The sequence below is a fragment of the Mirounga angustirostris genome, unplaced genomic scaffold (genome assembly GCF_029215605.1).
Source record: "Mirounga angustirostris isolate CCGP_5_RB_7025 unplaced genomic scaffold, mMirAng1.0.hap1 SCAF_4, whole genome shotgun sequence".
Classification (NCBI taxonomy): Eukaryota; Metazoa; Chordata; class Mammalia; order Carnivora; family Phocidae; genus Mirounga; species Mirounga angustirostris.
In genome coordinates this window covers 115,632,148-115,645,677 of record NW_026991712.1, presented here as the reverse complement: position 1 = coordinate 115,645,677, position 13,530 = coordinate 115,632,148, and the positions used below count along the sequence as shown (strand labels likewise).

Below are 13,530 nucleotides of genomic sequence, written 5' to 3'. Positions count from 1 at the left end.
GCAGACCTGAAATGTGAACAGCTTTCGTAACTCCCAGCCTAGTACTTACGTCTCATGTACTGCCAGAAATGTTTTCCAATGATTTGGTTGCTGCTAAGGAGTTACGACGCGGTTTTCCTATTACGCTCTTCTAGACTAGCTCATTTATGAAACGGTGCTGATAACAGTGTTGGTGTTGATGCTGCATCATCTGGAGGCTCAAACGAAAAGATAACATTTGTGATAAAACCCCTTCTACGAGGACATATGTCCCCGTCCCTCTGGGTGTTGCGATTTATGTGTGATTTGCAAGGTATTTTGGCGTTCGTCATCCCTGCGACCGCCCATTACAACCATGTGAAATTGGGCAGCCTTGTTGCCATTTCACAGATGGGAGAACTGAACCTGAGAGAAATAAAGAACATCAGCCACAGTTGCAAGGGGCTGAGGGAAGCTGAGCCCGGCTCTCCTGCCCTTTCCAACACCAGCCACCAGAACTAGGCTGCAGAGTCCTTAGGGGAGTGAGCCCTGAGAGAGACCTGCGGGGCGGGGGGTGGGTGGGGGTGGGTAGCTGGGCTCTGCTAGCACCCGGGGACGGTACATATGCGTGTTTCAGTTCCGGTCAGATTTTTCGTTTTGTCAAATTGTAGGGCCTGGGCACGGCAGGCTTTCAAAGATCAAGTGAGCAGTTTGATTTTGAAGTGTCCAACCAGAGTTGCGACAGGCATCAGCAGCATGTGGCTGTGGGTGCAGGCGGGAGGAGATTGCCCCTCCATGGCTTTTGTCTCGATGGGGAGTTCCTTACTACGACTCTCAGAGGAAATGAAGGACGATAAATCCAGCTGCTGCTTCCTGTTTCTATAATTCTAAGATTTCTTTTTTTTTTTTAAAGGGTAGAATGCTTTATTTTTAATCCAGTGGAAAATACCCTCAACCTGTTCCTTGTTATTAGTATTTCCTTAAAAACTAGATGTACTCACTTGGGCTTTAAAGGGTGTGTGTGTGTGTGTGTGTGTGTTAAATTCCCATGATGCTGCCTGGTGTGTGTGTGTGTGTGTGTGTGTGTCTCTGAAATTCCCATGATGCTGCCTGGGCTGGCTCATTCTCTCTGTTTTTCAACAGCAACAACAGAAAGAAAACCAATTAAGGCAGATTTTACTGGGCAGGAAGCCCTCTGTGAGATTGAGGACAGTGTCTGATTCAGAGGAGGCCTGTAATTTCTATCAGTGGTATGACCATCTCTCAGTTACGCTTGTGCAGTTCAGGTCTGGTTTTTCTTCTCCTTGTGATTATGTTAATAGTGAATAAAGACCCAAGTTATTTAAGAAACACACTACGTGCTCACGAGCTGTGGTTTATGGAAAGTAGCCACCAGGTATGGATTATTAGGATGTCACTTGCTGGGTTTGATTGTGTTATCATTGAATTAAAAGTAATAGGTAGAAATATTTTCTCTAATACCAGTTTTTTTCATTGCCCAGTCTAAGAGACTGAGAACGTCATAGGGGCGCCAATGGTGCATCTTTCCAGGAGCGCTAAAGGAAATTTTTATTTGACGGAGTAGAATTGTAAGAATACAGTGAATGCAGGCAGTCCCCCCTACCGAGTAAGAACGTTAGCTCTGATTGGAGTCCCTTACCCTTCCTGTGGTATTCCTGTAGTCACAGCTGTAGCAGGGCTCGGGTTCACATTGGGTCATCAGTACGTATTTTGCACCAAGAACGGGCTGGCCCAAGTGAGTTACCTAACTCTTTATGAAGTACAGTTGCAGTTTATAGTAAATGAATTCAGAATAAAAAGGAAAGCTTCATAAGCTACCTTTCAAGAAGGCTTTACAGAGACTATTTGGTCTGACGCCGTTAACCACTCCTGAAGAAACGTAAAATTGTGAGACCATCACGCGTGTCGGAGCCTGTTCTAGTAAGTAGGAGTACGCCGCTTGAGGCTTCCAGAGCTCTCCACTTAAAATTTCACCTGGCCACTGCCCTTATTGCAGCCGTTTCTTGGCTAAAAAATGAAGCTGACACTATTTCTTTGTCTCCTAGCAGTCTGTAAGGATCAGATTAGTTGGAATCCATGCCAGTGGTTTTAAAAGCTGAGATGATGATAAAGACGTGAGGTAATCCTGTTATTAAATGGCAGTCGGGTTGTAAATTGTCATTTCACTTTTCAGACTTTGCTCCTTGTGTCCTGAAGCAGCCTTTGAACACCAGGGCTGTGTCTCCTTTACTTAAGCATTCCTTCTAATAATTCTTAAGTTTGGGAGGAAATTTTTTTTAAAGATTTTATTTATTTATTTGACAGAGACACAGCGAGAGAGGAAACACAAGCAGGGGGAGCGGGAGAGGGAGGAGCAGGCTCCTGGCCGAGCAGAGGGCCCGATGTGGAGCTCAATCCCAGGACCCTGGGATCATGACCTGAGCCAAAGGCAGACGCTCAACCGACTGAGCCACCCAGGCACCCCTGGGGGGAAATTTTTAATTGACTTAGAGCTAATCTCTAATTTAAAACAAGCTGGGGGAGGGGCAGGTATGGGCTTGGTAGGGGTCAGTCAGATCTGGGTTTGAATCCAGGTCTACTGGATTTTAGCTGCGTGACCTTGGTCATTGCAAACTTGCTAAACCTCAGGGTTTTTTCTCCATGAAATTAGAATAGGAATGCCACTGCTTGGCGTTGGGGGGGAGGTGTGTGTGACAATTTCATGAACTCGAGTGTGTGTTGGTTCCTTATCAGGGGCAGTTTTCTTCTGTCTCCCATGTGTGCGCGGCGGTCTCCGTGTTCTGTGATGGTGTCTCCCGGCCAAGCCGGTCGCTCACAGATGCGGGCAGCACACACCACCACCTTCTCACCCCATCTTCCCCTCCATACTGCGGCCAAGGAAATGGGAAGTAAATCGAGCTGATTTAGGTCACTAACACTCTGCTTAGGAATAATAAATATTTCTTTAACCACCTTCTTCCTTTCAGTGTAATCTGACTTGAGTTCTTTTAATCGCTTGACCTTAGCAGGGAGTTTCAGTGGGTGAGAGTGCCTGATACTGTTTAGACAACTTGAACATACACAGAGCTACTCGCTCATATGTCTGTGTGCTGTGTTTTCTTTCCAAAGTTATAGGAGTCGTGGAATTCTTTTATATATTTTTAATTTTTTTTTATTTTTTGCAAGTCACCTTTTTTTTTTTCTCTCTTTCGACTTTCCCCAGAAAGGAATCTTTAAAAAGTTTTACAACTGGGTAAGTAATATGGTGGATAGCAAGGCTAATGTTTACTGACTTAACTGGAGAGAAAAAGCAAACAATATATGTCCAAACTCTGTTTAAGAATTTCTGTGGGGGCGCCTGGGTGGCTCAGTTGGTTAAGCGGCTGCCTTCGGCTCAGGTCATGATCCTGGAGTCCCGGGATGGAGTCCCATATCGGGCTCCCCGCTCAGTGGGGAGTCTGCTTCTCCCTCTGACCCTCCCCCCTCTCATGTGCTCTCTCTCTCCTCTCATCCTCTCTCTCAAATAAATAAATAAAATCTTTAAAAAAAAGAAAAGAAAAGAAAAGAAAAAAAGAAAAAAAAAAAGAATTTCTGTGGGGGGCGCCTGGGTGGCTCAGTTGGTTAAGCGGCTGCCTTCGGCTCAGGTCATGATCCTGGGGTCCTGGGATCGAGCCCCACGTCTGACTCCCTGCTCAGCAGAGAGCCTGCCTCTCCCTCTCCCTCTGCCTGCCACTCTGCCTACTTGTGCTCTCTCTTTCTCTGTCAAATAAATAAATAAAATCTTAAAAAAAAAAAATTTCTGTGGAATTATGAATTCCTTAATCTTGATACCTTTATTTGGTCATAACAGCATGCTACATACTTGAGCTAGAGCTCCTTGTAGAAATGTGTTTAGTGCATCTGTTTTAACTTGATGTTCCAAATAACAGACAGCCATATAAAAAACATCTCTATACCTCTCACCCTGTTCTTTTTAACTTCTAACTCCCTGGTCCTTTCCCATCCTAAAAAGTAAACCCTTCCATCTAACCTGCTTCCCCTTCTTGCCGTTGTTCCAGGCTTTTGTTTTTCTCCCCAGCCATTGTTCAAGAAGCAGACATTCCCTTTCCCACTTAACTCCTCACCCTCAGTAAGCCAGACTTCTTTGTGGACAGTGCTTAGGCTGAGGTCTTGAGTGACCCTCAACTGGCAGACCCAGCAGTCACTCTTTACTCCTTAACCTCCTTGACTTGTCACCTTTGGTTTCTTTCTCTTAACCAGCCCCCCACACTCCTTCACTGAATCCTTTTCTCCCACTTGTTCCCTAAATGGTAGAGAGCCCCACGATTCCTTGACCTTTTTCTCCGTATGTACTCCCCTTGGGTACTCTCATCTTCCATATACTGATTAGTCACAGATGAATAATTCCATCTTGGATCCTTCCCCTGAGATGTAGGTCAAGTGACTCCTAGTAATCTCTACTTAAATATATTACACACAGGTCCTGGCTATTCACGCTGAAAAACTGAATTTACCTGGAAGTCACCTTGACTAGTATAACTTTCACACTCACTTCCCCTCCTCCAGCCTTTCCTACCTCCAGTCCCACTTCCATACTCTGGATAAGATTCTTTCTAAAGTGGAGCGCTGATCTCATTGCCCGCCTCCCTGTTCAAACCCTTCAGGGGTTCCTTATTGCCCTTTTTCCTAACTTGGATCTGACGATGTCGTGCTCTCCCTGAGCCCTCCTCTTGGAAGAGCCTCCCCTCTTTTGTGTTCTGGGAAACCACAAAGAAGTACTCACAAATGAGTCTATCCAAATCTTTCTATTTCTGGATCCTTGTATTTAAGAGGCATTTTTGAGGTGTTCAAAATTTTCCTAATTTTGGTACCAGATAAATTGCTGTAACAGACTCCAAAATAGAATGGCTTACAAGGCGTTTCCTTCTCATGCAGCAGTCCAGATGCGAGCAGCCTGCGGCTGGCCGGACGGCTCTGCTGTGCCTTGCACGTGGCTCCTGAGCTTGCGCCTGCTTCCCCATTTTCTAGCCCGCAGGAGAAAGGAAAAAGGAAGGCCAAAGCAGGTGGGCTTATCTTTACAGAGCTTACCAGGAAGTGAGCAATCACTTCTCACATCCTATTTGCCCAGCTCAGTTACAGGGCCATACCTGGTTGCAAATAAGGCTAGGAAATGTTGCCTCTAGCTGGGCAACAGTCTCCACCCAGCTCAACTAAGCAGTGACGGTAGCAGGTGTCTATAACCAAAAAGGAGAAAGGGAGAATGGTTTCTGGAGGATACTTAACTTGCCTTTATCATAGGAGCAAAAAACTATGTTGATTAAAAGTGAAACCAGGGAGGGGCGTCTGGGTGGCTCAGTCAGTTAAGCATCTTGCCTTCTGTTCAGATTGTGGTCCCAGGGTCCTGGGATCGAGCCCCACATCGGGCTCCTTGCTCAGCGGGGAGCCTGCTTCTCCCTCTCTCCCTGCTGTTCCCCCTGCTTGTGCTCTCTCTTTCTCTCTCTCTCAAATAAATAAATAAAACCTTTAAAAAAAAATTCAAACTGGGAGAAAATTAGTGATTTTTTTTTTTTAACCCATCTGGACCTACCCTGGAAGATTTAGCAGTTACCATATGTTGGTAATAGGATTCAACACCTCTTATTTATTTCTTTCCCCTTCCAAAAAAGTGTGTCATCCAGGGTTAAGGGTATATACATGGAAAGGGCAGTTTGTAGCTCTCATTCTCAACTAATGCCTTGTGGTAAAAGTTGGTGACACTAGACACATGAGCATGTATAGCATGGAATTTCCCTCCAGACTTTTGTTGTCAGTACTTAACGTTTGTTACATTTAGTACAACTGTTGGTAACATTTCATCTCCATCTTCAGAGCATTTTCTGAAAGGTAATGTTGACATATTCTCTTTCTAAGGGAAATTATCATTCATCCTGCCCTCTTGTATTCTTCACTCTCAGTTGTGTAAACAGACAACATCCGTCGGTGTGTTACATCATTTGGGTCAGTTTCTCAGGAGGTGTGGTATGGCATACTAATAACAGAATTACATACATGTTTGCCAAAATACATATGCTCTCAGCCCACATTGCAGGGCACTCCAGTTATGAGCAGCTTCAGTGGTCTTCTACTTTGTACAGTACAAATATTATCATTTTCTGCACATATCTTGGTGGGTAGGAAATGCTGGTTAGATGGTTTATGTCTATTTCATCTTTTTAAAAATTTTAGATTTCTTACTAGAAAATAATTGTAATATGTATCGTACTACCATGATAAAAGGTCAGTCCCCATTCATAAAGTAGTAAAGACTATCTTGAGACATCAACTACTTTGAATCAACAGCTAAAGAGTCAAATATTTAAGATAGGATGTGTCTAGGGACGCCAGGGTGGCTCAGTCAGTTAAGCGTCTGCCTTCGGCTCAGGTCGTGGTCCCAGGGTCCTGGGATCGAGCCCTGCATCCGGCTCCCTGCTCAGCGGGGAGCCTGCTTCTACCTCTCCCACTCCCCCTGCTTGTGTTCCCTCTCTCGCTGTGTCTCTCTGTGGCAAATAAATAAATAAAATATTAAAAAAAAAAAAAAGATAGACTGTGTCTACGGATTATTTGCCTTAAAAAAATCTAGACTTGTGTTTATACATCAGCCTTACATAATGGCCTCAAATATTTCTAGCTCATGTGGCCTATAAGGATGACAACAGCTCCTGGTTTTCATGGGAGAGTCCCAGTTATACCTTATCCTGGCTTCCCCTTTTGTTTTGCATTTGTCACTCTCAAAAGTTTTCCAGTTCAGAAGATGAACTATATTTTCACTTTTATTGCATATCACTGGTCTCAGCTCTCACAGATTTCCTAACAGTCATATACTTTGTTGTCATTTTAGATTAGGATGTGTTAGGACTGTTTAAGTAATTCTGGGCAGAATGGTGGTAATGGTTCATACTTCATCTTTTCCAGAGTACATAAAGTAAGCGTGGGCAGATCTTTAAGCCATGGGAGGGTAAGGACTATATGTCAGTCTTGCTCTATTATATACATATTCTCAGCACCTATCGCTACCTAAGCCAAATATATGTTGATAATGTGTAATGATATGAGCCTGATGGCTTCATGACAATAAAGGTTTCCTAAAGTCTATGATGGGCCAGATAAGTTATCTTCAACTACAAATCCTTAATACCTTAACACACAATGCAGTGCTTGACAATGAATCAATGGGTGATTGAACAGCCACCCTCCATTTTAGCCTTAGCAGCATCTACCTAATGATATCAGTCCATCAAAACAGTACATATCATTATTATTATAGTTCTAATATGTTGCATGTAAAATGACATAAACAAGCAAACTGATTCTTGGTTATAAGGATCTGTTTTTACTGGGGTTTTGGCTCATGAGGAAGAAAGGAAAATAACATCTCATCACTCCAAAAATTACCACATCTCAGATGGATAAATTCTATCACTTAGAAGATTTTAGATCTTTATTTACATCCAATATCTTATACTTTAGTTTGGAATTCCCAGTCTGTGCCAGGAATGGGTACCAGATGGCTGAAATATCAGTTCATTTGGGTGGAACCTAAAGCCCAGGGCCTGATTGTGTTCACCCTCTTGAGTTTACACAAGGGCTTGTAAAAATGCCCTTTTTTCTGTGGACTGTGACATGAAATGGGCTGAGGAACACTGTTAATGATCTCTACAGTTAAAATAGCAGATGCTTAAATAAATACGTTGGCACTTGCATATGTAGCACCTTTTTTTTTTTTCCCCAAAAATGTTATCTTGAGTCATTTTTTCAGAGTTGAATGGATGTCATGCTTTGTCAGAAAGTGAATACCCCCCGGGTGCCTGGGTGGCTCAGTTGGTTAAGCGACTGCCTTCAGCTCAGGTCGTGATCCTGGAGTCCCAGGATCGTGTCCCCCATCAGGCTCCCCGTTCAGTGGGGAGTCTGCTTCTCCCTCTGCCCCTCTCCCCTCTCATGCTCTCTCTCACTCTCTCTCTCTCAAATAAATAAATAAAATCTTTTTTTTAAAAAAAGAAAGTGAATACCCCCAATTATTTAAAGTCAAGGATCTTCATGTAATCCTCAAAGAAGCAACTCATCTAAAATCAGCATACTGAATTAGCAGTTACGCTAATTTATGTGTAAGGTAACCATGTGCATATAGGTAAGGTCATCGTACCTTCCCAATACAAAAAGGCTCAGGAGTTTTTACAAACCATGGGCTATTCAATTGTGCCTTAGTTTTACATCTCCACTATTACTTTATAACTAAGGGAAATGTTATAAATTATCTCATGATGATTGTGGCTCTCTATTAAAACTCTGCTAATTCATCCTAATTTGGGAAGAGGGAAAATACCATTAAGTCCATGCACACGTTAGTTAGTGAAGGGCTTCCAGTTAAATATCCTATCAGACCCGCTTTTCTAGAGATGATATGGAGTTTTCACAAGGGCTACACAAATAGATGTTAAGCACTGAGAAACAAGATAAAGTAAATTGTGAATAAAACATTCCTTTCTTTTATCAAATCCTTTGAAATAGGACAAAAGTGATATTCAGCCAAGCTTACCATTTTAACACTAATTCTAAAATGAGTCTTCGTATTACTTTAGAAGGCTGACCCTTCAGCAGAATTTTTTGTTAAACCTCAGATGGTTTGTAATGTCAATAATGAATTCCACTCTAATAGAGATTATTTTGGCAAATGTCATTAATGATTTTTAAGAGTTTTGATTGTTTTTCATCTTCGTGGTATTTGATTTATACCTTTATTATGTTGAAGGCCCCTCCTTCTTATCTTGTTGTTTTGGGTCTTTTTCCTGTTCTCTTTCTTCTTCTTTGTTTTTTTTTCCCCTCTCAAATCCTTGATGGTCCTTTTTTCTCTCTATTGTCACCACATTCTTCAGGGTTTTCTTTAGGGGCTCCCACCTTCCTTAATTTTGTCTGGACATCTAGAGCCAATTTTGGAGAGTGGTTGGTGTGGGAACATTCAGTGAGCATGCCTACTGTGCGTTCAGCATTATACTGGATATCTTGTGTATCTTGTCACAGTGATATTTTATCCCCGCTTCACGGATGACGAAAATTAAAGCCCGAGTTTACACAGCTGGTGATGGGAGACATTAATTGCGTGTCCATTTTACAGATGAAGTGGTCAGAGGTGGAGATGGGATGAAAATTCAGGCAGGCTAACTCCTTAAGCCACATTCTTACCCATTATGCTACCAATGTGTAAGAATTGAAATTCTGTTTTAAATTATCAGTTCAGTAAAAGGAGACTCTCGATTATTTGTGCATAGATTATGCCATTTTTAAATTATTTTTGTATAAGTTTAAAGTATTTCGTTGCGTTCTCATACTGTTGCCCCTTATATCTTTGCCCCATCTTCACTGCCACCCCACTGTTTGGCTATTGTATACTTATAAAATATGGACTCATTTTAATATTGACCTAAAGAAAACATGGGAAAGAACAAAACTAGGCTGCCTTTCCCTGTCTCCACGGAAAGATCTAAAGAAGGAGTGTGTTTGGTTTTTTACTAGTTTCCATTTTAGTTTATTCCAGAAACCAGGTTTTATTAGCACAAAAAATTACAAGCTTTGACTATATGTAGGATTCTTACAGTGCTAAATGCTGGCTTTCTTTTGATTATATTGCATATAATGTTGTACAGTACAATGCATTATATGTATGCATTCTCTAAATATAGATGAAAGCAGAACTGTTTTTCATTTTAAAATTGTGCTTCACCCCAGAAGTACTGTAAAAAGATAGCTATCCATCATCTATATGTTGATAACACTAAAGTAATGTTTTTCAGACTATCTTAAGCTTATAGATTTCATGTCCTAACATGTGAGGACTTATATTTCTTTTCACTTATTATATATAATCTGCTTACTTTTTAAAAGTATCTGGGGAAAAAAAAAGAATAAAGGATTCTGGAAGATGTGTGTGGGGGAAAGGAAAGGACTTGAAGGGCTTAGGAAAAAAGATTCAGTTACAGTAAAATCCTGTAAATGGATGTCAAAGAACAAGGGTATGGAACGATGACAGAGAGAATTAAAGGAAATCTGGGGGTCATACCTTCTCCCCTTCGCCTTCCTCATCAGTCCATTAAGTCTGGTTGTTAGTTCTTGGGCCTGTTAGCTCCTAAATCCTCCGTGTTATCCGCTCCCTCCCTTCTCCACTCAGAACCCAGTCTTCACCTTCATCCCTTGCCCGGAGTAACCAGTAGCTCTTTCTCCTAATCTCCCATCTTCCCTCACTAGCCTGTCCACCCAGTCCACATTGATCTTGGAAGAGACACCACCCCGATTGTCACCTGCCTCCCATCTCAAGCTCCAAACACATCGGTGGCTCCCTGCTGCCCTTAGTTCGATGACATCAGAAACTTCCACATGGCTCGCGGGACTGCATCCCTCACACCGCACACCCTCCCTGAGCTCCAGGCTGCAGACCCTTCCGTTCCTCAGATGCTCTTTCCTCATCTCTCCACGGCGTGGGGCCTTTGGACCTTCTGGCCCAGCCCCTCTGCACTCTTTCTCCACACTCTGCCCCAGTCCTGACTTCTTTCCTGATCTTGCCGCCTGGAGGAAAAGCCCCTGTTATTTGCCTTCATGATGCGTGCAAGCAGGGGAAGGTCAAGGAATCCTGACACAGGGGAGATCTCTTTTAGAAAAAGAACAGAAAGTTCGTGATATAAAAAGTAGGTGCAGGGCCTTGAAAGGGGTCCATGACAGCGAGGGGTCCTGAAGCTCACATTTCTCTCCCTGCAAAGTAAATCTGCCTCTGAGTGGCCCTCTTCTTGGTAGCTCTTCTCAGTTGACCATTTTATATCTTCAGTCATGAAAGTTCTCTCTCCTTGACTGTGCATGCACTCTGTGAGAAAGGAAATATGTCTGAATTTGCTCACCAGAGTTTCTCCAGGAATTTGCATCATGTTAACACTTGAGTACATAGGTATATTTCATGGATGGAGGGATGAGGGAGTGAATAAGTAAACAAAGATTTAGGCTAAGAGTTAATGCTTATAATGCCATTATAAAATTCAGCTGACTTTCTTGGAAGCTACAGCTAAGTGGTGAACACCCAGATTCCATTGCTCTTATATCAGCACATCATGAAAGGCAAGCTCTTCTCTTCGTATGTAGTAGCAAAGAATTTTTATAGAGTTCTTTATATAAAATGCCTCGTACAACACAGGGAATAATGACAGCAGCTTTCACTGAGCACTTACCATGTGCTTTGGGTACTTACTCAGCACTTTGATAGGGTATTCTGACTTAAGTGTTTATTGACTCCAGCAAACCGTGCACGCACAGTTAGATGCGGTCAGAACATCTGCATCCAGTATGTGTGCGCAAGGGCAGAAAACACCATGAGGACAAGGAGAAGGAAAGTCTGAGGTTCTGGCAGCTTCCTTGTCTCCGGGAGTCTGCCTCTCTGGAGTTCCTTCCTGCTTGGTCTTTTTATATCACCCGGCTGTGTGCTAAAATGGTGCTCTTTTGCCTCTGTCCCAGAGTTCACACTGGCTTATCACCTGCCCGCGATCAAGGATCAGACCTCGGTCTTATCTCCTGGTGAGGGTGTGCCCAAGCTTACCTTTGTCTTTTTGTTTTTCTGTGGAATGTTTACTTATAAGCCAAACTGCATGCAGATGGTCTATCAATATGAGTCACCTTCAGAATAACCTGTTCAAAAGAGCTGTATGGTACTGTCCGTCTGGACATTGAAGAATTCCTGTCAAAGCTGATCATTTTAACTTTGGCATAATTAATAGTGACCTCATATGTCCCTGTAATGAACAGCAACAGAATTTGGCTCACGGGTTCAGTGCCTTCTACACCCACTCCTAGAATGATGTTATAGGTCACCGGGATTCGTTCTGGTCTGGTTGAGACCTTTATTAAGTTTTTTTTTTTTTTTCCCTGTGTCCTGCTCTGGGTACAGGCCGATAAAAGAAACTCCTCCTTTGGGTTAGGAATTCAAACCCAGGTGGAGGGAGAGGAGGAGACAGACAGATGGAACTCCCGGTTCAGCAAGGGTCATGAGCAACCATTGTCTAACTCTGCGTTCATTTCTAGTCCTGATGGCTGGGCTGTCCTAATGAACCACCAAGTAGCCCTTTTAACATGAACTACGTGTCCAAGGTGTGGTATATCCATATCTGAGTATCTTTTACTAACTTTGAGAAGTTTTCTTGGGTTAGTAAGATGAGCACCAGGCAGAGTACTCAGGTGCTTTCTAGCAGTCTGGACTAAATCAAGAACAAGGACTGGTAGCCTCCCAGCTCTCTATATCCAGAGCAGATACCCATGGGTTTGTGATGAGAAGGGCTATCTGTCCCAAAGGCAACTGGAACAGAATGTGGCAAGACTTCCCGGGACCATGGAAAGGTCCTAAGGGGGTCGGGGAGCTCCATTCTGGATCACTTTCCTTAGTCCAGTCTGAGGCATGTCCAGTCATACACTGGAGAAGCAATATTAAAGGTGAGTAAACTTAAAAAGAAAATGGTCAGTTTTGGTCTAAGATACCTATCTTCCAGGCAGGAAGAATGTAGAAATGCAAACAGAACTCCCTTTAGCAATCCCACTGGCTTCCTCGCAAACTGGATGCAGTTAGGATTAGAAGGGTTTGACCAAACACCTCTCTGAGCGTGGGATGGCTTTCTCTGGAGCCTTTATTAAAGCCCATTAACTGTCAGCTCTCTTTTTCAGGGCTGATCAGACTGTCGCCATACCTCTTTCTCTGTGTTTCCTCTAGGCTGCTTTTTCAGTAAGGAGAGCTACTATTTTTTCTTATTATTATTTCCATTTTTATCCCCGGCACCTGTATCTAGTACATAGATACTCTGTAAATATTTGTTGCATGAAATGTAGTTTCTAATAGAAGGTGCACTAAGCAATGCCTGTAGGTCCTGAAGGATTTGTGAAATTCTGTTGGCCTGAGTTCCTGGTCAAGGCAAGGCTGGTGATCATTTGTAAAAGAAACATTGATGTTTGCATGAAATGAAATGTGGAAGACACTGATTTAGAGGCTCTTTTGTTCCATGAATAAGATCTCATTTTCTAGCTTTCAAACATGGGGCTTGACTTTTAGAATTAAGAGCTAGAAGAAAAGGCAAGAAAATACACAATGGTGTATTAAAACATTTTTTGTTAATTCCTGAGACATTTTGCCTTCGGTCTTCTAAAATGTATTGAGAGTTCTGTTCCTTAGCTTTGAAGTGGATTTTCTCTGTGAATAGCAATACTCTAGAGAGAAACTCCAAATAGGCACTAAAATATACTTTGTGTAAAGATGTTTTTGTAGCTCACAAGTTCTGAGTTTTCTCAAGTTCTCTTCTTTCAGGTGTTAAATGGGTTTATAAAAAGCTTTTGGAGGGGTACCTGGATGGCTCAGTCAGTTAAAAGTCTGGCTCTTGATTTTGGCAGGGTCATGAAATCAAGCCCTGTGTTGGGTGTGGAGCCTGCTTAAGATTCTCTCTGCCTATTCCCCTCTAAAAAAAAGAAAAGCTTTTGGAGTTAGAAAAATGGGTGGATTTTGCCCGATGTGAAATCTGGTTT

At 42.6% G+C, this 13,530-nt stretch overlaps 1 protein-coding gene across 11 annotated transcripts in view; it reads left to right on the top strand.

Moving 5' to 3' along the window:
* The window catches only part of LRRC8D (leucine rich repeat containing 8 VRAC subunit D), a 115,952-nt gene that overhangs the window by 89,601 nt on the left and 12,821 nt on the right, over nucleotides 1-13,530 (top strand). Inside the window, exon 6 of one of the 11 annotated variants that reach the window (XM_054512755.2) lies at nucleotides 4,894-5,021. The exons of the other annotated variants lie outside the window; for them this stretch is intronic. The gene's annotated coding sequence lies outside the window, so the exon portion shown is untranslated. The remainder of the gene's footprint in view (nucleotides 1-4,893; nucleotides 5,022-13,530) is intronic. 11 annotated transcript variants of the gene reach the window in all.